Genomic DNA, 25,051 nt, shown 5'->3' with positions numbered 1-25,051 from the left:
ACCACAAGCTGTGTTTCATGCGTGGCCATAAACAAGCTCAGCTTATCAGAAAAACAGGTCCAAATGTGTCAGGAGCCAGAGAAAGCTCTTGATTACCCAGCATCAAGCCCGTGGCCAATATGACTGTTGGCCTCTTTTCACAGGATCAAGTTATAATCCATGTTGGCATGTGTGAAATAAGGAATTGGCGGCACTCATTAAGAAAGAAAAGAAACGGAAAACCGTGAAAAGGAAAGTAGCTTTACCAGTATTTCCAGTGGTGAATCATTGGCATTCAGGGCTGTGGCCTGGTTAGGGCGAGAAGGCTTCTCATTTGGGTGCCCAACACTGACAAATCCTGCTAGGGAAAAATGCTACCCCTCTTCCCCTGGAAGCAGAGAGGCAGGAGGGTTAGAGCTCTGCTGCTGCTGCAAGGGATTCCTTTTCTCCACTCTCCCCAGGAAAGCCATCCCCCTTTTCAAGCTCCCCACTCCACCCTGGCCAGATCCCAGCACTCTGTTCCCAGCCCCATGGGCTGTCTTCAGCCCTGTCCACAAAGGCTGCTCTTAAAATGTTCAACCCCTCCTTTCCCAGCAGAGAGGGAAAATACCAGTTCCTTGAAAACAAGTGGCAATATTCTCAGAGACAGCAGGGAAAGATCAAGAAGGCTTTAATGTTTTCACCATCTTCCTGAGTCTGAGCTCTTACTGGTGTAGACTGGAAACAAACTTGGTCCCTGTCACCAACAGCGCTTTCCCTATAAAAATAGGAGTTTCCAACGGAACAAGTTTTCCCTAATCGTTCCTGGCAGGCGTTTCACCGTCAGCTTCTCTGTGGGCAAACCTGCTACTGGTCCCTCCACTAAAACCACAGCAAACAAGGTCTGGAGAACAAAACTCGAGATGACAGGGAGAGCTTAAATAAAAAGGAAGGAAGAACAAAACCTACAGCAGGCACATAATCAAGTGAACCAAAGGGCTTGTCCAAGCTACCAACAGCTGGGTGACAAATCTGCCCGTCTGGGATGCAAGAGCAGAGAAAGTGGCTCAGCAAACCATGCAGGGCCTGAAAGTCAGCAACCTACGATGAGTCACTGGGGCCAGGACGTGAATTTTGGGTGTCTGGGAGTGAAGAGGACAACCCAGTGCTGCCTGGAGCACTGAGTTCTCCAGGGAGATGCCTGTCTCCCGGCTGGTCCAGCACTAGAGGGTAACAGTGAGTCAGTCAGGCTGTTGGGCCAGTTGTTGGGCTAGGTCGTGTTGATGGTAATGGAAGGGTTGGAAGTGGTGATTCCAGGGAGGTCAGAGCAGGCAGGAGCAAATGAAGGGTGTTGCACTCCCCTCTCTGCACTTGCTATAGGGCACTTATGGGGCTGGGCTGCCCCAAGGACAGAGCAGTGGGGGTGCTGGAGGGGGTCTCTGTGCACTGGTGGGAGAAGAAATGAGGTGACATCAGAAACGGGCTGCTGAGCTCTGAGGGAGCGCAGGGCTGTGGGGTGGAAGGCCAGGAAAGGGGATAAGGAGCCTGGTGGAAGGTGCTTTCTGCCCTTGCAGGATGATTTTGAGCCAAGGGCCAACTCACTGCTCTGCTTCTGCACTCAGAGCAGGATATGCACCCGCTGAACCCCACGTTTTACTCTCAAAGCCCTGGTTGCTCATCTTTAGCAGCTAACGTGCTTTTGAACACATAACACAACCAAAGCCCAGTGTAAGGTGTAAATTTACACAGCTTGCTGATGCTTCAGTTCAGGACCTCATCTTCTGGACATGGACAAGCAGAGCCCTGGCAGCCACCTGAGCTGCCTTTGATGGCAGGAGCCAGACCTGTGCCTGTGTCTGTTGGCATTGAGCTTGGGACCTCATGTGTATGCAGAGCATCGAGCAGAGCAGCTCTTCTTAAACAGTGCCTGTATTCCCAGAGGGGCTGTGCCCAGTCACACATCACTTGGTAAAGTTGTAGTGAATTATTTTTCCTTTAAAGCTTCAATATTTTTTGAATCTTTAATCAAAACTGTAAAGCTTAAGAGCAGGTTCTCTAGCAATTGAAGTTAGGTGTCTAGTGGTTAGATAGGACCAGCAGTCAGGACTCCTGGGTCCCATTTTCAAACTTCCCACTGACTCTTTGAGTGACCTTGAAGAAGTCAATTAATTTCTGTGTCATTTTCCAGACAGGTAAAAATGAGAAAATAATTCTTCCCCAGTTCACTGGGGGATTTTGAGTGTTAATTGTTTGCAGGGCACTTTTCTCTCCCCAAATGAGAAGTAAAAGAAAGGCTGCAGGAAGGCTGAAGCTTGGCATGGCAGGACATGAACACTTCAGGACCATGCTGATGTGCTCAGAGGGCCCTTGCTGCAAGGAGGGGGAATCACTTGACCCTACATCCCTTGGCCTGCACATATGGCTAGAAACCTTCCAGCACTGCACCTGGGGTCCAGCTCTCCCCACCGGCTGCCCCAAGGCTGCCCTGCCCCAGCCTCTCAGCAGCTCTGGAGGCTGATGTCTCCTTGCAGTGGTGTTATGGAGGCAGAGGCGGTGAGAAGGAACCAGCTGTCTCCATCCAGAGCCTCTCACACGTGTCCATCTCTCATCTCCCCAGGCTCCCAGCCTTGGCACGTTTGCTGATCCTCACCAATAACATGCTGATACCTCACCAATGGGGATGCATCACCAGCTGGCAGGCTCTCAGCAACCAACCACAGCTATGAATTCCCATCTGGGCTATCAGCTGCTTTGTAGAGCCTACCAAAAAATCCTTTGGGGACTTGGCTTTGTTCTAAAATGGAATATTTTCACATCTAGAATGAGGTGATCCTTTTCCTGGGGTGCTCTGTTGAGGCCAGCGGAGCTGTGTCAGGCCACACCAGGCTGCCCTGGGGTGGGAATGACTCCTGCAGGGAAGGATCTCTGAGTTTATGAATGTGGAAATTTATTTTTGCCTTGAAGGGAGGCTTGTCACTACCCTGTCTGCAGAGCTGATCGCTGCACAGGTTTCCCCGGGCAGGAGAGAGGATGAGGAGCTGCCACCCGGGAACCCCATCCAAATTAACCTACTTACCAGGCTGCTCTGCTGGCTGCTCCAGGAGAAGGCTGTTTGTTTGCTTTAGGCCATTTCTGTGCAAGCAGTAACCAGAGATGAGCAAAATTCGGAAAATTTCTGCTCCCATGGGAAATTTCAGCCTTTCAGAGGTGGTTTGCATCTCAAATCAGGCCAGTTCAGCAAAAAGAAATTCTGGTTCAACTCACTTGGAGCAGTCGGATTCTCCCTGGTGAAAAAGTGCAACCTGGAGAAAGAAGGGAGCAGAGAAATGGGGGAGACTTTCTTTAACTTACAGGAAACTTCCCTTTATGAAAAATTGTATTTTTTCACTTGTTCCAGTCCCAAACTGCTCCAGAACTAATGCCAGGAATTCCCTCATCTATTTATACTGTTTTGCTGTCTGGGTCTTATTGTACCTGGCATTTCCTGTGACATATGACTGTGTTGCAAATAATACCAGGAACATTTACCTTGTGGAAGTATTGTGGAGGGAAGGCATCCAAGGGCCCTTTGTCAGCCTGCTGTCAAAAACCTGCAGGGATCATCCCAGGCCCCCCAGCGCTGCCAGCAAGGGTCCAAAGCCCTGTGGATTTTAGAGCACTGCATCTGCAACAGTGTGGGCTTGTTTTGGGGGGGGATAAATGCTTTTTCTGGTGAAAGAAAGCAGCAACACTGTGAATTTCTGTCAGTTTTGCCAAGTGAATTCATTTAGAGTTAAAAAACATAAGTTGCATGAGATGGATTTCACTATGAAATGTGTCTTTGTTCAGAGATTTCCTTTCTCTCTGTTTTTCTTCTTAACGTGAAAAATCCTTAAAGAGTGAACTGAAATGCTTTCTCTGGGATAGAGTGAAACTTTTTTATTAGATCAGGAACAATATAGACGTGTGTAATTATCTTTCAGCATCTCCAGCAAACCAAAACATCTCTTACTCACCTCATTGTAATTGAAAGCGTCGTGGGACACCCTGTTAAAACTGAAGCTGCTTGCAATTGGCTTGAATCCAAACAAATAACTCTTAACTGAAACTCTTGTTTTTACAAAAGGAGCCATGAAAACATTACCATGATGAAGATCTGTCAGAGCTTACTTTGGGGGACAACTGCCAAGTGGCGGTTCTGTATCTAATCTCATCAGCATTGCTGTAGTTACAAGCAAAATCGGGTCCATGGATTGCTGTTTTCTTGGTATTAAGTTAATGTCAGTGAGACAGACCAGATCTGGGATGGAGTTTGGCTGATTGCATGTAAATGTCTAAATTTGAGTTCCCTTCACAGTCACAGAAATCTAGTTATGACAGCCCGTGGTGTCTAGGGAACAGCTCACTAAAGTAGGTGTCTAAAACAGTTTGGCTAAACCCCACCTTGAACAAACTTATGTCAGTGCTGCAAAATCAGCCCAGTTCTGATGGAGACAGAGGGTGTAGATGTGCAGGAAGGAAGACAGGTGCCTAAATACAGGTATTTCAAGTCCTTTGGGATGCCCTGGTGTATCTCACCTGGCTTCTGGTTACCTCTAGAAGGACATGGGTCTCACACAGATCCCATCTCCTACCTGCCAGCCTCGTGTCCCTGCTGACATGGGACATCCAAAGCAGCACTTGGTCACTGATTCATTCCCCTGAAGTTGCGTGAGGTGAAAATCATTCCCAGAGTCCCCAGGTCAGCAGGACCTGGAAATACACCATTTGGGAGCACTCCTGATGGGCCCATATTTCCAAAGATGGATCATGTAGCAGCAGCCTGCAGCGTGACAGCCCTGCCCAGAATTCCAGGAGGTTGCCCAGCTGAGCAAGTCAGTCTCTTGTTACCTTACATAAGGCACACGGCGAGAGGAGGAATTGCTGTGGAGACTGCATGGGGCTTTCTTGGAAAGCACCTCCATTAGCTTCCAACCTTTTGTCACCTCCTGCAGAATCGCTTCCATGATTTTCCTGCTGACAAGTCACACCTCTTGCTTTGTGGGGGGCAGGGCCATGCCAAACTGCCCCCAGTCCTTGCAGAGGCAGAGCTTGCTTGCATCACACTAGGAAGCAGGAGATTTACACCAGTGGGATTGCACAATCACTCCAGATAAGGGGAATGTAACATGTCAGCAGTGTCCATGTCTTTATCTCTGTAGGAAAGACATACAGGAACACTCAGATCTCTGTGGCATTGACAGAAAAAATATCCTTTCCCTGCATTTCATCTGAACATGAGCAGTGAAGAGTGAGCAGCACTGTTTGACCAACAGCCCCAATGCTGCTTATCTGCTGCTAAACCAGAGCTGGCACTGCTTTAAATCATGCATTTCCCTTTCCCTGTCATTTATAATCAATGGAGATAGTTTATGTTTATGCAGCTTCTTTCATCCTAAGGATCCCACAGTGTGTTATGAGGCATGATCCAGATGCTGCCCTTCTGTTCTGTAAGTACATTCACTCATGAAGACATCACAGAATCATGAATAGGTTTGGGTTGGAAGGGATCTTAAAGACGATTTCATTCCAATCCCCTGCCATGGGCAGGGACGCCTTCCACTATCCCAGGTTGCTCAGAGCCCCATCCAATGTGTCCTTGGACAATTCCAGGGATACAGAGGCAGCCACAGCTTCTCTGGGCACCCTGTGCCAGGGCCTCCCCACCCTCACAGGGATGAATTTCTTCCTAATACCTCATCTAAACTTGACCTCTGCCAGTTTAGGTTTTTTCCCTCTTGTCCTAACACTTACATGCCCTTGTCAAAGTCCCTCTTACAGGGTACCTTTAGGGACTGTGGAAATCCATCTGGGCTTTCTGCCCTGGTGGCTTCTTTGTTCATGGATGTACTGGTCAGTGGTGGTGTCCCAAGCAATGATGGAAAGAAGCACAACCATGCCATTTACATTCCTCTGTTAAAAATGCATCCTAGAAGATGGTTGGAAAGACAGATATGCCCCAGGGCAAGAAACCTGTGAAAGCATGACTTCTGCAAAGGGCCATACGTACAGACCTTTTAGGGACTAAGTTCACATCATATCTTCAAGAGAGGGCAAATCCATCTCCAAAGGTGACTTGTAGAAGTGCAAGTAGACTGAACAGAGGTTTGATTCTAAAATACTGAGATCCAGTGAAAATTAGTCTGTGAATCTGAGGCTCCCTAACCAAATGTGAATACCTCAGCTGTAGATGTCTGTCTCTGAGCTTATTTGCTAGACCCCACTTGAGTCCAGGAAGACAATTGGGGTTTTTTAGGGCATAACCCAATAGGGCATGTGTTGCAAATATCTACTTTAGGATGAGGTACATTGTTGGACTGTAAAGGGAGTCCAGGATGACTATTCAGAAGTAAATGTCCACGTTGCAGATGTCTGAAGTTAGGAGAGATGAATCTTACCTTGCACCAGCACCTGTGAGCCCAAAACTAAACAAGGGATCTAACCAGACAACAGTCCTTCTTTCATCTGGGCTGACACCTTTGTGTTCTCTGCCCCACACCTTTCAGAGAAATGGAGAAGAGGTGGCAAACAGCACTGGGCTCTTTGTGCCTTTGGATCCAGGTAAAAAGGCAGTGAAACAGGCCTTGCCAGAAAATCCTCTAAAAGTAGCCAAAAGCTTGCTTAGTTTAATTACCAAGGCCAGAAGGTGGTATAGAAATCAGCAAGGGCAGAACCAGGGCTTCACACCCAGAAATAACAACCTTGATATTTAGTCCACTGAAATAAACAGAGTGGGCTGGAGATGGGATGAGAAAAAATAATCTTTAAAACACAACCCATTTTAATGTTTCTTTGGAGATCATAATGAGAACTGTGGAATTACAGGATGAGATGAAAGTTTCCTATTTAGCAAATTAAAGAGAGGTTTTGAGGCTTTCCAAGAGCTTCACTCAGCTTCAAAATAGAGCGGACCAAAACTAAGCATCACCCAGACTAACCACAGTTCTGGTCAGAAGAACAGATGCAAGAATGTTCTCTCTGAGCACCTGAGTCTCAGTTGATGGGAGTCTTTCCACTGACTTCCCTGGGTTTTGGACACATACAGAGTTTTTTCCCCTTAGACAGGAGATCTTAGACCCCTGCCTAAAGCCGCTATTAGAGTCAGTGTTTGCCTGTCTGCATTCCAGAGCTAATGCACATTCCAGCCCGTGCAGAGGACTTTGCCTCCCCTCTGATGCACAAGGTCACCTCACCTTTGATCCTCTTCGTTGGTGTCAGGCTATCTGAGGAGGGCTGTGGAATGACTCAGCAGCTCACCGCCCGCTCTGCTTCTCCCTTTAACCGGATTTTTTGCTTCAGTGGAGCTGTTCCCAGCCTGGCTGAAGCTCACATGCCAGATCTTGAAGCGAGCGAGAGCGCAATTATCCAGCAGGTGTAAAGCCAGCTAACGCCAGCACAGCACGGCTCGGGCGTGCGTCAGGCACGATGAGGTGGCAAAACATCGCTGGCGTTGCCACGGGGATAACAACACAGGAGCAGAGCATCAGGTAACAACAAACTGTCACATGCCAGCAGGGCATCCACCTTCACCTGCTCCACCTCAGCAGGAGGAAGGGACAGTGAGTTGGGAACACTGGGGACGTTTGGGAGAAGTTTGATGAGTCCTATGTGTGCTGCTAAACCCCAGCAGTGGCTGGTGCTCCTGAGCTCACGAGACATGTTGCAGAAACTTAAGACGGTCAAAAGCCACAAGATAAGCGACCAATTGAATGACAAATTGAGGGTAAGGCTTAAGAAGCAGCACATAGACCAGGTTTGTCAACTGCTTCCTAGGTGCCCAGTGCCCCTTGTGGGAAGGGGTCTGGCCATCTGTTCTAGAATCACAGAATGGTTCAGGTTGGAAGGGACCTTAAAGATCATCTCATCACAACCCCCCTGCCATGGGCAGGGACAACTTCCATTAGACCAGATTGCTCATAGCCCCATCCAACCTGGCCTTGGACACTTCCTGGGATGGGGAATTCCCTTTTCTGTGCCAGTACCTCACCACCCTCACAGGGAAGAATTTCTTCCTAACATCTTATTTAAAACTCTCCCGGTTTAGTTTAAAACAGGCATGGGTCAACACACAACTTGACAGCCCTAGGTGGTCCATGAGAGAGACTTTAGTAGGAATCTTGCCTGGAGTGCTGCCTAGTTTTGCTTCACTCCATTTCACTGGCACTTCCACAATCACAACTCACAAAGTCCCACCAGTCACTGCCCCACATCCCACCACATCACACAGCTCAATTCAAAGCCCTTTAGGACCTGGCTCTGATGACACCACAAGTGCCCCCAACACACCTGCTGCTGAAATTCTCCCTGACTCTCAGCCATCATTTATGTACAGTAATTAGTACTGTTTGGAACCCTTGAGAAAAGCATGGATAAATACTAAGAAACTACTTAATGCCCCAAAGCCTAAAACATCTTGGCTTTAGCTAGTTTATGCTGTATCATAGTATCCAACTTGCAGTGCAGGGCACAAAAATAGCTTCCAATGATATTATCACTTTGTTCTAGTGGGCTAAATTCAGCCCTGAGGGGCTGTAGAAATTAATGGGGTTTGGCCCAACATGAAGTTAATAAGGATGGTCTATTTCAAGCCCATAAGGTACCACATTCTGCCACTACAGATTGACTGGGAATAACTCACCTCTTCAGAGACACTGTATTCACTTGCAGCCCTGGATGTGTTTGCTCTAAATAGAGGCAGCAAAAACAGACATCAAAACCAAAAACATTTCTTTCAGACTCCAAATGCCTCTGGCTCTGATTTTGATCTTGCAGGCAGTAGAAGCTCAAGTGAGTGGAGAGGTTTATTCCTCATTTGTGTCAGTAAAAATGAAATGGGCCCACTATGTTTAACACTGCTTTGGGATGCAGAACGTTTAAGGCAGTATCTAACAACTTAGAAATTGTTAATCTTGGTTCAACAAGGCTAACCTGTACTTCTTCCAATCTCTTCCTATGGATGATCTCTTTGCATCTTTTGATTTCTGTAGCCACTTACTTTTTTAACTTCCCTGTCCATTCAGCCAGATTCACCTTGCCTTCTCAGGAACTTCAGAATCAAACTCATCCAGCATCAGATTTCCAGTTCTGCAAGACCCTATCCTCATCTCTACAAAGCTTGCTCATTTAGCTGGACCAATATGTGTTTACCTGTCAGAAGGGGTGCATAAGCATGTTTTCTTGGAGTCTGCACTGCTGCTCCCTCCTTCTGCATCTCAGCCTTAACCTCCAGCTTGAACTTGACCTTTAAGCCTTTGCAGCTGTTTGTTTGTTTTGAAACGGGGCACAACCACAGAGGCCCAAAATACACCCTCAATTCCTGCATCCCGACTCTCCATCGTGCCTTGTACTTTCCACAAACACTCTAAAAAAAGCAGAATGCTCCAGAAAGTACTAAACTTCAGCTCAAGTGGTGTCAGATCTTCCAAACAGTCCTGTAATTTTTAACGTGGATGATTTGTGTAAGAAATCTCCCATCTTCCCTGTCCCTTTTACAACTTATCCTGGCTGTCCTAAACTGAAGAGGAAACTGAGGAAGGATCTCCCCTGAATGTCTGTTTTGGCTTCCTCTTGGAGTAGACTAAATTTGACATTTATGGGACATTTTATGGTTCAGAAGCCAGTTACCACAGTCCAGCTGTGTCCATACTATCAAAGGGTGACTCCATCCAAACTGCCTATGGGGAAAGATCCCTCGTCCATGTCAACTTCAAAGCACCAACTGGAGACTGTTTGGGACAGCTCTAGGTAGCCTGGGCCAAAAATTGTGCCGGGGATAATTCTAACCATAGAAGGCAAATTCTAGGGGCTCCAAACTGTTTCACTATTGTAGATGTATACTTTAAAACCTTCCCATCAGTATAAAAAAAACCAAACCAAACTGTATCTTTTTTTTTTTTCCTGGATTACTTACTTTATCTTATGAGGTGTTCTCCTTTCCCCAGAAAGAAAGAGAAGTGTTTCCTACTGAGGAAAGCCATGCTGAAGAGGAGCACGTCCACCTCTTTCTGTGGATTTCATTCCTGATTTCATTCCTGATTTCATTCCTATGGCTCATAAACTTAACTCCCCAAATTTGTTGACTTTCAGCAAGGCGGACGAGGGTGGGACTTGGGACTGTGAGTATGGGCTTACGTAGACTATAGCTCTGGAGATGAGGACTTTCCAAGGAGGAGAAAGAACTCAGTGCCCAGCTCCCTCCCAGCCCAAAGGCTCTGCCTGGTTCTTCCCTGATAGAGACAGCACCTCCCAACACCCCTCCACGTTCCAGCAAAGATGAGTGGGTTGATAACCAATTTATTATGTTTGTTCTTTTACCACAACCAAACGTAGTCCATTAATTACTTGGATCACAGAAAATAAAGAGCTGATTTGAGATTCTCATCTACTTAGTCATTTGTTAACTTCTGATAAAACTGAGCTTTGTCTTCTTATCTCTCTTCGCCAAACAGAGAGGCCAAGGCCAGCAAGTGAACCTCATCTTTCACACTACCCTCCTGATTCAATCAGTCACATATTGTAGTTGATCATTACATTTTCTCGATAACTACTTGCCCTCTATTCTAGGATGTAAAAAATGTTGGGTGCACTAACCAGGGAAGGAGGAGGAAATACAAAGCTCCACTGACATCACATCTTTTTTATCAATTTATTTGGTGTAAAACTGGCGGTAATTTCACAATTTATTTGGTCCCTAATCAGATGGAATAGCTTGTCTCTCTGGAATGAAAACAGTCTTTACCCTCAATATACATCCATTATTCCTCATTCCCCAGGGACCATTCTAATACAAAAGTTTCTCAAAGAACAAACTTCTTATCTTTCACCATTATGATTTCTGAATCCTCAAAGCTAGTCTTTCTTCAGGGAGTTCTGACACCACTTACTCCATCTCACAATTCATGTTTAAGGCCTAGCCCTTACTCATGGATGCTCTGTGTTTCTTGGGAACTCCCTCTCAAATACAAACATCATCAGGTCCATTTTTCTGGCTAATGCATCTGCTCGCATCTGTCAGGCCTCTCATTTGGATGATACTGGGACTTTCTTGGGAGCCAGATGACATCTCTAGCCTACACTCTTTAAAGTCATAATTTTTAATTTGTCACTACATCTAAGGGAAAATGAAAACTTCGAAAATTTTGAAAATTGACTTTAGGAACTTCATCATCAGTTCTGAAAATCTCAGCTCTGGGCTGATGTCCCTGTGGTGGAAAGACCTGAGTTCATTTGGTAGCAGTGATAAAATTTTGCTCTCATTTTGAACAGCATAATTTTGCAGCAGATTTAATTATTCCCTGCAAACATTTCCTCTGGCAAAGGGTAGATTTACATGTATGTAATAGATCATGACCTTTCTTCCCCCTACCCCAAAGCTTTGGCACCACGTGCGTTTATGGCATTGTGCACACAGCAAGCAATCACCCTGCAAGACAGGAAGGCAACTCCAGAGAGAGAGTTGTTGCCAACAGCAAAGAACTGGTTGGTTAAAAGGGTGGTTAATGTTCTGAAATACTGAGTGGCTAACAATACGTCAAGTGGCTGTTGAGAGAATGCTCATATTTACTCAGAGGTCAATTATTCACTCATAAATTTATTGGTTTAATTTCCTTATAGTCTATTTCCTCTATTACATATTCATAATCATCTTCTCATAAGTTCTCCTCCTACAGCTACTAATTATTCTCTATGTTCGCCACACACCCTTTTGTGCCATATAGATGGGGAATATTAATTTCTGTATAGCAGAGATTTTTTTTTAATTAAAGCAATGTTCTTTAGAAATAAATGCAACAACCATCAATTAAATTCAACAAATAAGGAAAAGTAATTATACAAAAATGCCAATCAAGATGCTGAGATGAAATTCAAATGACATCAATCACACTTCTGCTGTTCCAAAATGCTGATTTAATCAATGTGAAGTCCACAGGGCTTCAGTAAGGGAACCATTCTCACACATTACTTTTTATTTCTCTGGAAGATGCAGTTACCAGCTCTGTACCTGGGGTAATCTACTCTGGGAAAAGGTGTGCAAAAGGTCTGCTCCATGCTCTGGGTGTCTGAGAAATCAACACAGATCACATCTCAGACTCTGCACGGTATCTTCACTCCTCCCTGTGAACAAGAGCAGGTACAAATAACTGAAGTATTTGAAATATTTCACCAAAAATAAGGGCTCACAATCTTTGGGGACTCAGGACTATTTACTTCTATGGGAGACAATCAAGTGTCACTCCTTTTTCAATGAGGATCTTCCAAGATGCACAAGCCTTTTAAGGTCTGCAAGGGAGTGTTTCTGCATAAACACTCCCCTGTTAAGTTTAACCAAAGTAGTCAAGAGGGAAGAACATGGTCACTAAGAAACTAGAACTAGATTAAGAAAAGTAGTCTGGTGGGTCTTAAAAAATTCAAGGGAACAAGGTAAAAAGTTTGCAAGTCTGTAACTGGTTATCATCAAATACTTATTTAATACAGCTACATGTTACATAGACTGAGCAGTTACACATAGTCATTCATACTGTAGTTACACAGAACAACAAAAAAACCATAATGTGCTTCTTGCCAATTGTGTTTGGCCCCAAGCTAGAAAAACTTCTGCAGTAGAGCAGCCTCTTGGTCCAGAGGCTGGATTGTGTCCTGAAGCTATCTCATGGATCTGTTTTCCAGAATCGCGGCCAGACGCACACAACTCCCATTAAAGTAATAGATTGCTCTGTGAGCTTAATACTTCAATATCCTGGGATCTATAGATTACAGCACAACGTGCTGCATCGTAATATATGGCAAATTGCACTGAAGTCCGTTGGCACTGGCTAAGTAAAGACCAAAGAGATGGATATCAGAGTCCAGGAAGAGGCACGAGGGATATGTTAGAAGCCAGTAGCCAGCTGTGCAGAGTTTAACCTGTCTACGATATTTCTGTGAGAGCTGCAAGCAGAAAATCCCATCCCATTATCTCCAGAGAGGGAAGAGGGATCGTGAAGAGAGAAGGGTGAATTATTAAAGGATAGGCCAAGTATGACTGAGAGCTTATTAAAAAGGGAGGAGGATGGGTAAGCAGAGAAACAGCTTGCTAGGCTGGTTCTATTAAAATCTAAGGCCGGATCCTCTGTGTAAATTAGCATAGCTCCATTGACTCGGGTCGACTGGTTGACTTCTCCGGCTTTATGGCAGTTTACCAGCTGACATTTTAGCCCATTAACTTGAAGCATTGCATGTTTTCCTGGGAGCTTGGTCTTTGTTCTGTCCCCCACTCTTTTTTTTTCCGCCAGAACTGACAAAATCCTTCAGCTGAAACATCTGAGGAACGACATCTCATCAAAGATGGACGTTTCCATGGAAATATCTGTTTCGGATGAAATTTTTTGAGTCTTTCACAGATAAAATATAAATAACTGGTTGGACAAGTTTTCAATAAATCAAAATAGAAACTTTGCTGGAGAAGCTGAAATGTTGTTTGGGTTGCATTTTTCCTCTGTTTTCTCAAATAAAGAACATACAATGCCTGAAGAACAGAAATGGCCAAATTGAAAATTTGCTGAAAACTTCTAAGAGGAGATGAAACCCTGTTTTGGGTTATTCCCCCACAGATGCCTGCATTTATACCCCTGAGGGCAAAAAGAGATGATGAAGAGCTGATGGCAATGAATGTGAGGCAGAGGAGGGAGAGGCAGAGATAAGCACTCCTGGTTTTTCTCTGGATGAGAGCCTTTTCTTTTTTCTCGCTCTTTTCCCTGCTCCTTCTCTTCCCACTCCTTGCATCAAAATGTAATCTGGTGGAAAAAAAACCCAGAGCAAGCTCTGCCTCCCCTGCACCAGACGTTGCTGATAGAGAGAACCTCTGACATGGATCCAGAGGTTTTTTTCTTCCTCATTTTGAACCCTGATTCACCCACACGAAAGGGCCGACATTTAATCATATGGGGAAATACATTCCAGGGGTGAAACTGCTGTGGCTGTTTCCCAAAATATGATCCCAAGGAAGAAGAACTGGTTATGGAAGATTATGCCCTGAAAACCATTTTTAAAATTAATATGTAAAGTGAAGAGCTCTGTTCAAACACATAGAGTCTCACCACAATGGAAGCTGGTAACTTCATCGCTGAGAGTCTCATGGGGAGTTTCATCCCAAGAATATTAGAAGAGTAGGAATGCATCAAGGATCCTCCACATCTGCTGGTAATCCCATACTCCAAAACAGCACTGGGGAACCACTCCAGGGGGTCTCACCTGATATGTGCAGTGACAACCAAGGTTCTGACTTAAAATGCCAAGAGATTATCAGAGATACAAGACCAGTTGAGTATTTCCATGACTTTACCTTACATCAACTGCCCACAAAGCTCTCCATCAGTGAAATCACAGAGTCATAGAATCATAGAATGTTTTGAGTGGGAAAGGATCTTAAAGATCATCTCATTCCAACCCCCTGCCATGGGCAGGGACACCTTCAACAAGACCAGGTTGCTCTAAGTCCTGTCCAACTTGGTCTCAAATATTTCCTGGGAAGGAGAGTCCACAACTTCCCAGGCCAACCTGTGCCAGGGCCTCACCACCCTCACAGGGAAGAATTTCTTCCTAATATTTAATCTAAACCTGTTCTCTTTTAGTTTAAAACCACTTCCTCTTGCCCCATCACTATCTGCCCATGTAAAAAATGTTCCAACCTATTCAGTCCCTGGTTCTGGAAATGAAGTACCAGCTTCCTTGGCATAATTCAGAATACCAAAAAAATTAAGAAGCCTCCTACGACTGGGGAAGAGACTTTGAGCTACCAGCTGCTTTGAACATTTGTAGAGGAATACTTGGGGACTGGGTTGCAAACACACTGCTATATTCCACTCTCCAGCAGCCTGAAGTATGTTTGGCAATATACAGGAGAGAACTTCTGTTGGTGTGAAACACCAACCAGAACAGGGCCTAATCCCACACATGGATGAATATGGTCATGCCATTTTACTGCTGTGCGTGAGGTCCCATAAAGAATATGTCGCTCGATTTACTTTTCTCACATAAAGAATAAAAGGTATGTTTAAGCCAGTGCTTAGCTTTAGGCAGTGCTTAGCTGCTGACCAGCGTGGAAATCCCATCTGGAGAAGACATGCAGATTTGTCATCACTGCCAAAGTGGTTTTCTACAGCAAGTGCTAATGCAAAATGAGACAAGAACTACTTACTTCAGTGCAGGCAAACTTCAGCTTTTTCTGTGAGCTTGTTGGGTGAGGTCAGCCAGATTAAAAGAAAAAAAAAGTTTGCTAAACTCTAAATGCAATTAAAACTAAAGAGGGTGCACTGGGGGTAGGTGTTATTCAGAGTGTTTGAGGGGGTGCCAGAATCTGGATCTGAATAGTTTTGATTAACAAACCTGGGTCTGAATTGCTAGAGAACTGTTCATTTCGTTAAGCCATTATTCATGGCCTGTGACTGGTCATAAGTAATGTTCTGCATCCTGATGAGAGGATTGAAGCTTACGCTGGCATGATGAATGCCTGACAGCAGATAATGAATAGTGTACTTCCCTCACAATTCACAAATGCTCCGGGGTTTCTGAATTGTAAACTACCAGGCCAACTCACTGAACAACTACATTGAAATAACATTCCCAAAAGCAGCAGGATTTCAACTCTTTCTCTATGGGGTAGAGTCTAATTTCCTTAAATCAAAGCAGTACAGGTCAAGCAGGTGTCCTAGAGCTGCTTGTTGGTTTTGTCTCAGACCCAGGCACTCTGCAAATACAACCCAACCCCTGAGCCACAAATCCTTCCTCAGGGAGAGAGCTGGGGGTTCCCTGCCGGGTCAAAACCCAACTCTCCCAAAAAGTACCATCCCTCCATGACTCCACCAGTTCCACTTGTAGCTGGAGCTGTTTAAATACTCGCAAACAACAACCCACATGGTCACATAAATAGCAGCCAACGGAAGCCCAAGTAATTCATTTATCAGTATATTGGCCAGTGGACTGTCTTAATTATTTAACTATTCTGGTAAAAGCTAATGCATAAAGAACTTTAACAGTGTGTGGATCTTGCACAGGGCCTTCAGCCAAGGGGAAAATTCAGGCTGTTCAAAGTCTTCCCTGCATGCAAATGGGATAGAGATTGTTCCTGCTGCATGGAGCTGTGGGATGACTGGCCAGGGACAAAGCATTACAAGGGATGCTTAGACCAGCACACTGCCACGCTCTTCCCAGCTTTATCAGTGTCTCTAAACACCAGTATGACTTGTACCCACTCATAAATATATCCCCAAAAGAACAAAACACAAGCGTGCAAGGAAAATATTTTGTTTACTGACCCAAGGGAAAATGAAATGTAGGATAGCTGTCCAGTGAAGCCCGGAGAAAATCACCTGGGAGCATCAAAATGCAGGTGCTGCAGCTGAACACTTGACAGACAACCACGTGTAGAGCACTTTACCCACAGAGGATGAGGAAAAAATTGTTTGGCTTGAGATATTTGCACTTCACAGGCTGATCTCTCAACCAAGCTGAAGAAGCAATTAATTGAATTAACAGGGCATGGCAGCCTCTGGAGCACTCAACACTCTGCTGCTGTGGCAGGCCTGCTGCCCAGACGTCTTCACCTGAGAGCACTGCACCTCTTTGCTTCCACTCCAGCCACGTCTTTGCTGTGCATGACAGTCATGGCACTCATTAAGCTGGTGGCTTGGGACAGGCTTTAGGTTGGGAATGGCTTCTGTGAGAATCTCAGTTCAGCGGGATCCTGCTGGGATGGCGAATCCAAAAATAAACAAGCAGAGGCTTCCCACTGACCCACTGACCCAGCATCGGTGACGTTTTCACAATTGGCACCTTTTTAACAAACAACTGCTCTGTGGTTGCTTGAGGTGACCATGCACGCTCCGTGAGCTCTTTGTGTCTGCTCATAGCGCTGAGCTCCTGCATCCCACTGATCCACCCCGGGCTTCTCTTCCTCATGGGTGGGGGATAGGACCAGGAATTACGGACATTGCCTATCTTCCAGGGGTAGTACACGACTTATCCCAGCACAGCCCTTCCCGTGCCTTTACCAGGTTGATTTTCAAGCTCTTTAAGGGTAGATTCAACCTCAGACAGGAGAGGGAGCAGCCTGGGTAGCCCCAATCCTGCCAGAAATTGCCTATGTAATTGCAGTTGAATTACTCTTTCTATGCTTCAGTTTTCCGCAGGAAATTATATTTCCTTTGACACTTAAAACTCTAGATCTTTATGCTGTGGGTCACTTCCTGCTACTTCTTGTACAGAACCCAGCACAATGAGACTAGCTTTGACAAGATTGCTGAATTATCTTGATCTCACAATCAAATATTTTTATTAAGCTCAATTTCATCCTGGTTGTCATACATAAGTGCTTCTTCCTGATGCTTAGACACTTCTGTTACTCGTAGATATTTATCAGGGAACATTTTTCATGGCCTTTTTACTGGAATACAAATTCTACAGTGAAAAGTGTAGGATATTACTCCAAACTGTTGGTGGGTGGCCAGTGCCTCTGGCTTTGGGAATCACCAGAAACCCGTCAAGCAGCAGTACCTGTGTTGCTTTACATATTCAGGAAAGCAAAGTTATATGGAGCTCTTGGTGTATCCGGAACTGGATTCCTTTTTATTACACAGGCAGCAAAAGAGACAACTGGAGAAGACAAAAATACTATTCCCAAGCACAGACACAGAACTCCTTTAAATCATCTCTGCTTTTCCAATATCTAAAGCTCCTTTTCCATGATCTAAAGCTCCTTTTCCCAACAAAGGTCACCTGGTTTCTTTACAGCTCTCCAGCAACCAGGTGCTGAACACCACCCCACATTTGAAATTCTGAGGGGGAAGGCACTAGGATTGAAATGAGTTTGCTAGGAGCTTTTCTTCAAGGATTTCCTATCTCCTACTCTTTCTGTGGTCCACTTTCCTTTCCTCTGCTTTACCATTTCCTCCATCTACACTTTCCCATCAGAGCTTGTGCGCAGAATTCACAGATGCCTTTCATAAACCTGTCCTCCTTCCTTCACTCAAACCTCCCCACTTTGATTTCTCTACTTCCAGCCACACAGACCACACCACATCACAAAACATGCTCTTTCAAATTCCTGACACTCTCAGGTTCCACTAGCAGCCACGTGAACAAAATTTCAATCAGACAAATGGTCCGAGTGGAAGCATCACAGCTCCAAAGGCTTCAAAGAACGCTTGTGGTTTCCATGCCAGCATTTTTTGTGGTAGCCACTCACTGCTAGTAGGGTCTAGTATCAGCCTTAACCAACCAAGCCACTTCACTTTCCACAGCCAGCCCATAATTAAAAAAGGCCAATAGACTCTCGATGATGATGCAATGATGTGTTCTCAGGTGCTTCTCTAGGCACGAGGCCAAAAGCTAAGTTACCATTTATGCAATTTGAAATGAAAGGCACAGAATTAGGCAGCGACTAGAATTTCTCATTGCAATTCTTAATCGTTTTGACTTTATTTTTCCAACAGTCAGCAGGTTTTTCCTGTGAGGAGTCCTTTAAAAAATAAATTAGATGGCTACTTACCATGACTATCAGTTGACTCAGATGACAGGAGACATTGCACTTACAAGACCTTTCGTGTTCCTCACTCCTCCTTTTCTGTTTCTCAATTAGGCAAGATTCTACTGCCTTCATCCATACTATTGCTTTATTCCATAGCTCACACTAATGATTTCAGCAGTGACTCCTGCAATAAATTACCGTTCCCGTGTGCCAAGATGACCTGAAGTCCTTGCTGAGGGCTGTTTCAGGCCTTTGTCATGACTTTCTTATCCCGTTTCATCCTCCACAAAGCCAGGACTTTCTCACAGCTCATCAGCTGGTTCCCCCAGAATTGGTATACAAATACCTTCCCATGTTTACTGTGCTTCATGGGAAACCACAGCTGTGTCACTAACATGGCATGTATTGACCATTGCTCTTATTAACTCAGCAACCCCATCTTGTACCTATCAGTAAGAAGGTGTTTGTTGTCCTGTTTTATATGTGAGAATGGTCAATGTCTCACTGATTCAGGTGTTACACCAACATTTCCCACACTTGGGGAATAAAACACACATTTCTAAGAATGAGTATCAACATTTGAAATAAGAAATCTGAACATTTAGAAGTATTTTTTAAATATGAACCTCTAAGAGTTACAAAAACATCATGGACCTATCCTATTTCCCTCCAGTCAAAGTCCAGCCAATCCCTTTTAAGTGCTGCGAAATCCTCACTGGAGCTGGGCACAAGGTAGAGCTTAGTCATGGAGCCTCTTGCAGATCAGCTGGAATCTTTGTAAGTATAAATCATAGAGCAAAATCAATTGCTTCCGAATCATGTCTCAGAAAGAATTACCAAGAGCATGCACGAAGTCAAATCCCCAAAAGACAGGGAATGCCAGAGTTAAGATGATCATGACCTAGTCTGGAAAGGACAAGCTGCTGCACTTGATGCTACATAGCCTCAGGGGAATGTGCAGTAACTGGTTACCCCACTGCCCTATAAAATCTACTCTCAGGCTTTCCATGGTTGCTATTAATAGGAGTTATAAACAGCCACGGAACCATAACACGAGATTAGCTGTTGTTATATGTGTTTCACAGATAAACTCTCTGACAACCAGTGAAACTGAAATGGAAACCAAGCCTCTACAGCCGAATTGGCAGGAATGCTGCAGCAGGATACTGGAGAACAGTGCTCACAATGGGTAACCAGATAAGGGCAAAGCCAGCTTTTATCCTGTTCCACTCTTGTGCTCAAGCGAAGCAGCAGAACAATCAAAAGTGAAGCCCGGCTACTGTTGACATGTTCCACCTCTCATGTCTCAACAACACCAAAAGGTTGTAGAATCATGGAATGGTTTGGGCTGGAAGAGACCTTTAATAATCACCTAGTCCAACCCACCTGCCATGGGCAGGGACATCTTCAACCAGATCAGGTTGCTCAGAGCCCCATCCAACCTGACCTTGAATGTTTCCAGGGATGGGGCATCCACCACCTCTCTGTAGCATGGATATTGTCTAAGGCTGAGGATAAAGATGCAGTTGCACTACTTGAAGTTGCTGTTGCCTCCTAAATGGTTGGGGTTTGGCCCCGTGCTATTGCTTCTGGAGTTTGAAAGACTCGCAGGAAGCCCTGATCTGCTCTAAGACAAATTAATTGGGCGAAAGAATTTAACCTGTTGCCTTCAGTCTCCTGGCTTTGACTGAGAGGGAGATTTGTTAAAAATGTCTCCACCAGCTGATTTGTGGTGGCAGCTCCTCTCCAGCTCTAGGACGTTGAGGAGCACCTTAGGGCAGCAGCAGACTCTTTAAACTTGACCAGATGAAGATGCAACAAACACACGAATGGGAGACTTCACCAGCCTTTAACAAGTCTGGAACACGATTTGGTTGCTTGCTAAAAAAAAAAAAAAAGAGCAGGCTGCCTTGCAGAGGTGTAGCATTTGCAGTTAGGTAGAACTGGATACGTCACTTGTAGGTCACCTGGTGATGAGCCCTCAGAGCCTTCCAGCCATGGGTCAGCAGCTGCATTCAACCCAGAACCAAAATTACAGCCAGGCATTGTAATTGTATGTTTGCTTTCCTCTGGGTCGAACACTTTTCAGGCATCGTTTCTTCTGTGGGTGTCTGACATCTGCCACAATCAGCCTTCATCTGAGTTGGGCTCCTTAATCAAAGTTTCTGGATTAGGATTGTACAGAAATTTTGTATTAAACATAAATCGTTAACGTTAGTTAAAAACCGATTCACCTTGTCTTCAGCACTAATTCAGCCCAAGGTAAGGACCTACATTTTCTATCCCGTGCACAGTAAAAATCCCAGGAGAATAAAAAACCCACAAGAACTCATAATTTGCAATGCTACTTTTCCCCCAAAATAGCTTTATTGGGGAGCAAGAAGGGAGACAATTTCTGTTACAGTACTTGAAAGCCAGTTTCATGACTCTTTCTCAGATTGACAGTAATACCGATTCCACCCAAACAACTCAGCCTGAAACAGACAACTCATAATGTTAAAGTTCAGGACAGTTACAGTTGACTGAAAAAGGGACTCAGAATGGAAATTGTCGTACAACTGCTACGTTATGACTTCTGCCAGGTCTGGAGATAAAACTAAAAGCAGCCATTTTCTTCAGATTGATTTGGTTCTCTCTTATGTGGAATGACAATAATAACATCTAAATGATAGCACTGCTTGGAGCTCTCTCATTTTTTTTCCAGAGGAATAAATACATTGTATTCAAAGCCACAAAATCCTTGGAATTCACAGCACTCAGTGAAACCAAAAGTGATCAAACAAGCACTAGTTTAATAAATTCTGATATGCACATATGTTCCAACAGGGAGTACGTTGTGTTTTACTTGGGTAAAAGCAGAGTCCCAGCACACTTAATGCTCAACTGTTTTCTCATCAGAATCTCTTCTGTCATACCAAATAGGTCACTGTGTGGAAATCACAGCCACATTTTAAGTAGATTGAGTTAACTTTATGAATGCATCATAAAATGGGAACTTCATAACTTCCTATTGACACTGTTTTACAGTCGCAATTTACCATTCTAATGGCACTATTTAGGAAACAATGACTGAACTACAATGAGATAATTAAGGAATAATGTCCATTACTTCAAAGTATACAAAGCAGTAAACAGCTGCCAAAAGTGATTAATAGCCGAGGTGAAGTTAAGACATTTAATCAATCTAATAAACCATTTATTGCAAGAATATAGCTGCTTACACTAACTATGAGACATTTATCTTATTGATACAAACTGCAGTATTTTCCTTTCTTTAGGATGTAGCATCACGAGACCTTGATTGTTCTCCCATTAAAGTCAAGGATAAAACTCCCATTGTGGGCCCAGGGTCAAGACTTCACAGAGCTGATACCAATGAAAATAAATGCTTCCTTTTAATGTAGAACAGTTCTGATAAAAACATTTCCCCCTCCACCCCCCACTATTATAAAACATCTTGTGGCATTGAGAGAGGGACACATTTTAGTAGCAAGGACAAATGTCAGAAGTCATGATGAAAACCTGGATCTCCTATTAGCTGGTGCTGCAATTCCCTGCTAAGTATTGTTTAGTCTGTACCTCCACCTCTGATCTGTGACAGAGAGGTGAAACCATTTCCTCGTTCCATGAGATTATTTAGGATTTAGCTCATGTAGCATACAAAGAAACTGTAGAAGACACTGTACACACTTCGGAGTGTTCCTAAAGTAAAACCAAAAAGGATACAACACGGATTGCTCTTGATTCTGTAACATCTGTGTAATAACTGGCCCAGGAAGGAGAGTGCTGGGGGTGGGAAAGGCTGATCCCATGCCCAGGGGAAGGGACCTGTTTCCGAGGTTACAGCAGCACTGCCAGGACAAGAACGGCTCTGCTTCCTCAGCTTCCGTTCTGCTTCCCTCTACTCTGCAAGAGCGTGGGCTTTCCACAGCTCCTCAGTATCCTGCTTTTTTGCTCTCCACCTTAGGCTGGAGGGGTGAGGGAGCTGCATGGCAGCAGCAAAGGGACAAGTGCAGGGAGAGACAGCCCCTCCTGGCACGCCCTCTCACCCTACTTCCCCCTTATATATCGCCACAAACAGCAGTTCCCCCTCTAAACTGAAGCAAATGCCAAATTCCTGACTAAGATGAACACACAGCGAGCTGCTTGACTGGAGTTTTACGACATGAGTTGCAGAAACAATCTTACCAGCATTAAAATCATACGTACCACATTGGCTCGAGGTGAACATTGCATTTGTCAAGCCTTGCAAAACGTGCTTTTCATCAGACAAGACGTTTCTGTCTCCTCATCCCTGCATAGGAAAGAGGCATTGGAACACATGTTCTCCCACCACACAGTACAATTTCCCTTTCCCTACAAAGAAGTGGAAGACGTTCTTAGCGCTGGATGACTCCTAAACTTGCTCTGAAGCAATTCTTTTGTCCTAATGGTAGCAAGAAGCTTCTTTGGTTTTACCCAAATATAAATATTGATACAGAAACTCATACCAGATAATAACAGAGGTATGAATTTATTGTTTCAGCAAAAGCTCCTATGCAAATTAACCCTAAGATAATTAAAAATGCCTCCAGTGCCTGGGCGGGTAAAAGATCAAGCACTTGCTGGGTTACAACATAACCAGTGCTGTGATAAAGCTGCATAATAGCTCAGGAGCAGCAGCTCCCAGCCTTCCCAGGCAGCAGGGCTAATTCCACCAGCCAACATGTACCAACTCCTGCTCATCTGCGCCCGATCCAGCCTGCGAGGGACTGTTTGTAACTGCAAGACTCTTGTCTGGAGAAGCCAAAGCCAAGGAGCAGGTTGGAACTTGCACAGTTGGATGCAATGCAAGCAGTGGCATCGCACTCACTCCCCGTGCAAGTGTTTGTCATAAGAGTAGGACGGGAAAACCTAAAATACAAGTCCCAGAAACCTGCAATACAGGTATCTCTGCCTGTACTGCTCTTTAGGGAGTGTTAGTTTTGGAGACGGAAAGCACAGGTAGATTTGGAATGACTTTTTCTACATTGAAAAAAACGCAGTGATTTGAAGACTCACAGCAAAATGTTTAAACCTCTTGAGTGCAGGAATGAAACAAGACCCTGAGCTTTTAAGTAATTTTCTCCAGAAACTGGATGTGGCACTGCTGCAGAGCAGAGATTCCTTGAGGCTGGGCCCATAGCCTTTTTCATGGCAAGGAAGAGCTGCAACAAAAACAGCTGCTTAAATTGCTGGAATTAAACACAATGGTCATTTCTGCAGCCCAACTTGGCAGCTGAAATGAATCACAGAGTCCCAGAATGGCTGGGGTTGGAAGGGACCTTAAAGATCATGTAGTGCAAGCCCCCTGCCATAGGCAGAGACACCTTCCACTATCCCGGGTTACTCCAAGCGCCATCCAACCTGGCCTTGGACACTTCCAGGGATGGGGAGCCAGTGCCATGGTTTTGTTACTGTTAAGTAAAACTGTTCATAGATACATTTCTAAACATTTTTTTAAAATGTAAATGGTCAGTAGGTTCCTCTTTCAGTGCAAAAAGAAGATAGTTGTAACCAGTATTACTAAAATTCATTTTGCCTGGGTCTATGCCGGCTACAGAAGGATTTTCCCCATTTATTTAATTAAATTTAAAATTATATCTCTCCTTGGTGTAGCAAGGTTACAATAAAGGCTTGAATATACATTAGATTTTTTCTAGGAGACAAAGGAGTTACAATTCCTCATTTATGTTAATCACACCACCATGGTTTTGTAAAGGTTTTCTCCTGGTTTTACACTCTGGCAGCCCCACATAAGAGCCATTATTTGGGGTGGGTTTCCCCACATACTTTCCCCACTATCAGGTCCAAGGCCCTGGCTAATGGCAGGTACCAAGGAGGGTGGGAGCAGGACAGGTACACCACAGTTTATGTCCTCATGCACCAGCAAACAGCAGTGCTGGGAATTCCTGGAGAGCCAGACATGCCTTTTAGGAAAAACACAGAGGGCATTTGCTGTGAGAGAAGCAGCCAAACCTGCCACAGGTACCATCTCAGGACAAGAGGGACATGGAGCTCCAGGAGTGGGTCCAGCAGAGGCTACAAGAAAGATTAAGGGACTGGAGCATCTCTCTTACAAGGAGAAGCTGCGGAAGCTGGGGCTGTTCACCCTTCAGAGGAGACACTGAGAGGGGACATCACCAAGGTCTGTCCGTGTCTGCAGGGAGGGCTCAGAGCACAGACCAGGCCCTGCTCTGTGGGGTCCAGGAGGAACGGGCAGGAACTGATCCCAGGAAGCTGGACCTGAACATGAGGAAGAACTTCTTCCCTGTGTACTGACTGAGCCCTGAAGAGATTGCCCAGAGAGGGTGTGGAGTCTCCCTCCCCGGGAATATTCCAGAACCATCTGGACACAATCCTGTGCCGTGTTCTCTGGGATGGCCCTGCTGGGGTCCTCCCCTGCTGGAGCAGGGACATGGGACCAGATGACCCACTGTGGTCCCTTCCAACCTGAGTGATTCTGTGATTTGAGCTACACACTCCCTTCTGAAAAAAGACACAGTCACCTGTAAAAATACTTCACACGTCTTCTAATCAGATGGTTTATACCTG

The 25,051-nt window shown here is 44.8% G+C and overlaps 1 long non-coding RNA gene across 1 annotated transcript; it reads right to left on the bottom strand.

Moving 5' to 3' along the window:
- Positions 1–20,362: 20,362 nt before the first annotated feature.
- On the bottom strand, positions 20,363–23,833 carry LOC121671854. Its single transcript, XR_006018641.1, has 2 exons — positions 22,688–23,833; positions 20,363–20,643 (listed from the first exon to the last, which is right to left on the bottom strand). It is a non-coding gene; the product is annotated as an uncharacterized LOC121671854 (long non-coding RNA).
- Positions 23,834–25,051: the final 1,218 nt, after the last annotated feature.

This window comes from Corvus kubaryi, unplaced genomic scaffold, assembly GCF_017639235.1.
Source record: "Corvus kubaryi isolate FWS band 111438036 unplaced genomic scaffold, C.kubaryi_AGA036_p1.0 37398, whole genome shotgun sequence".
Taxonomy (NCBI): Eukaryota; Metazoa; Chordata; class Aves; order Passeriformes; family Corvidae; genus Corvus; species Corvus kubaryi.
Note: the sequence above shows the minus strand (reverse complement) of the source record. Positions and strands in the feature narration are given on the sequence as shown.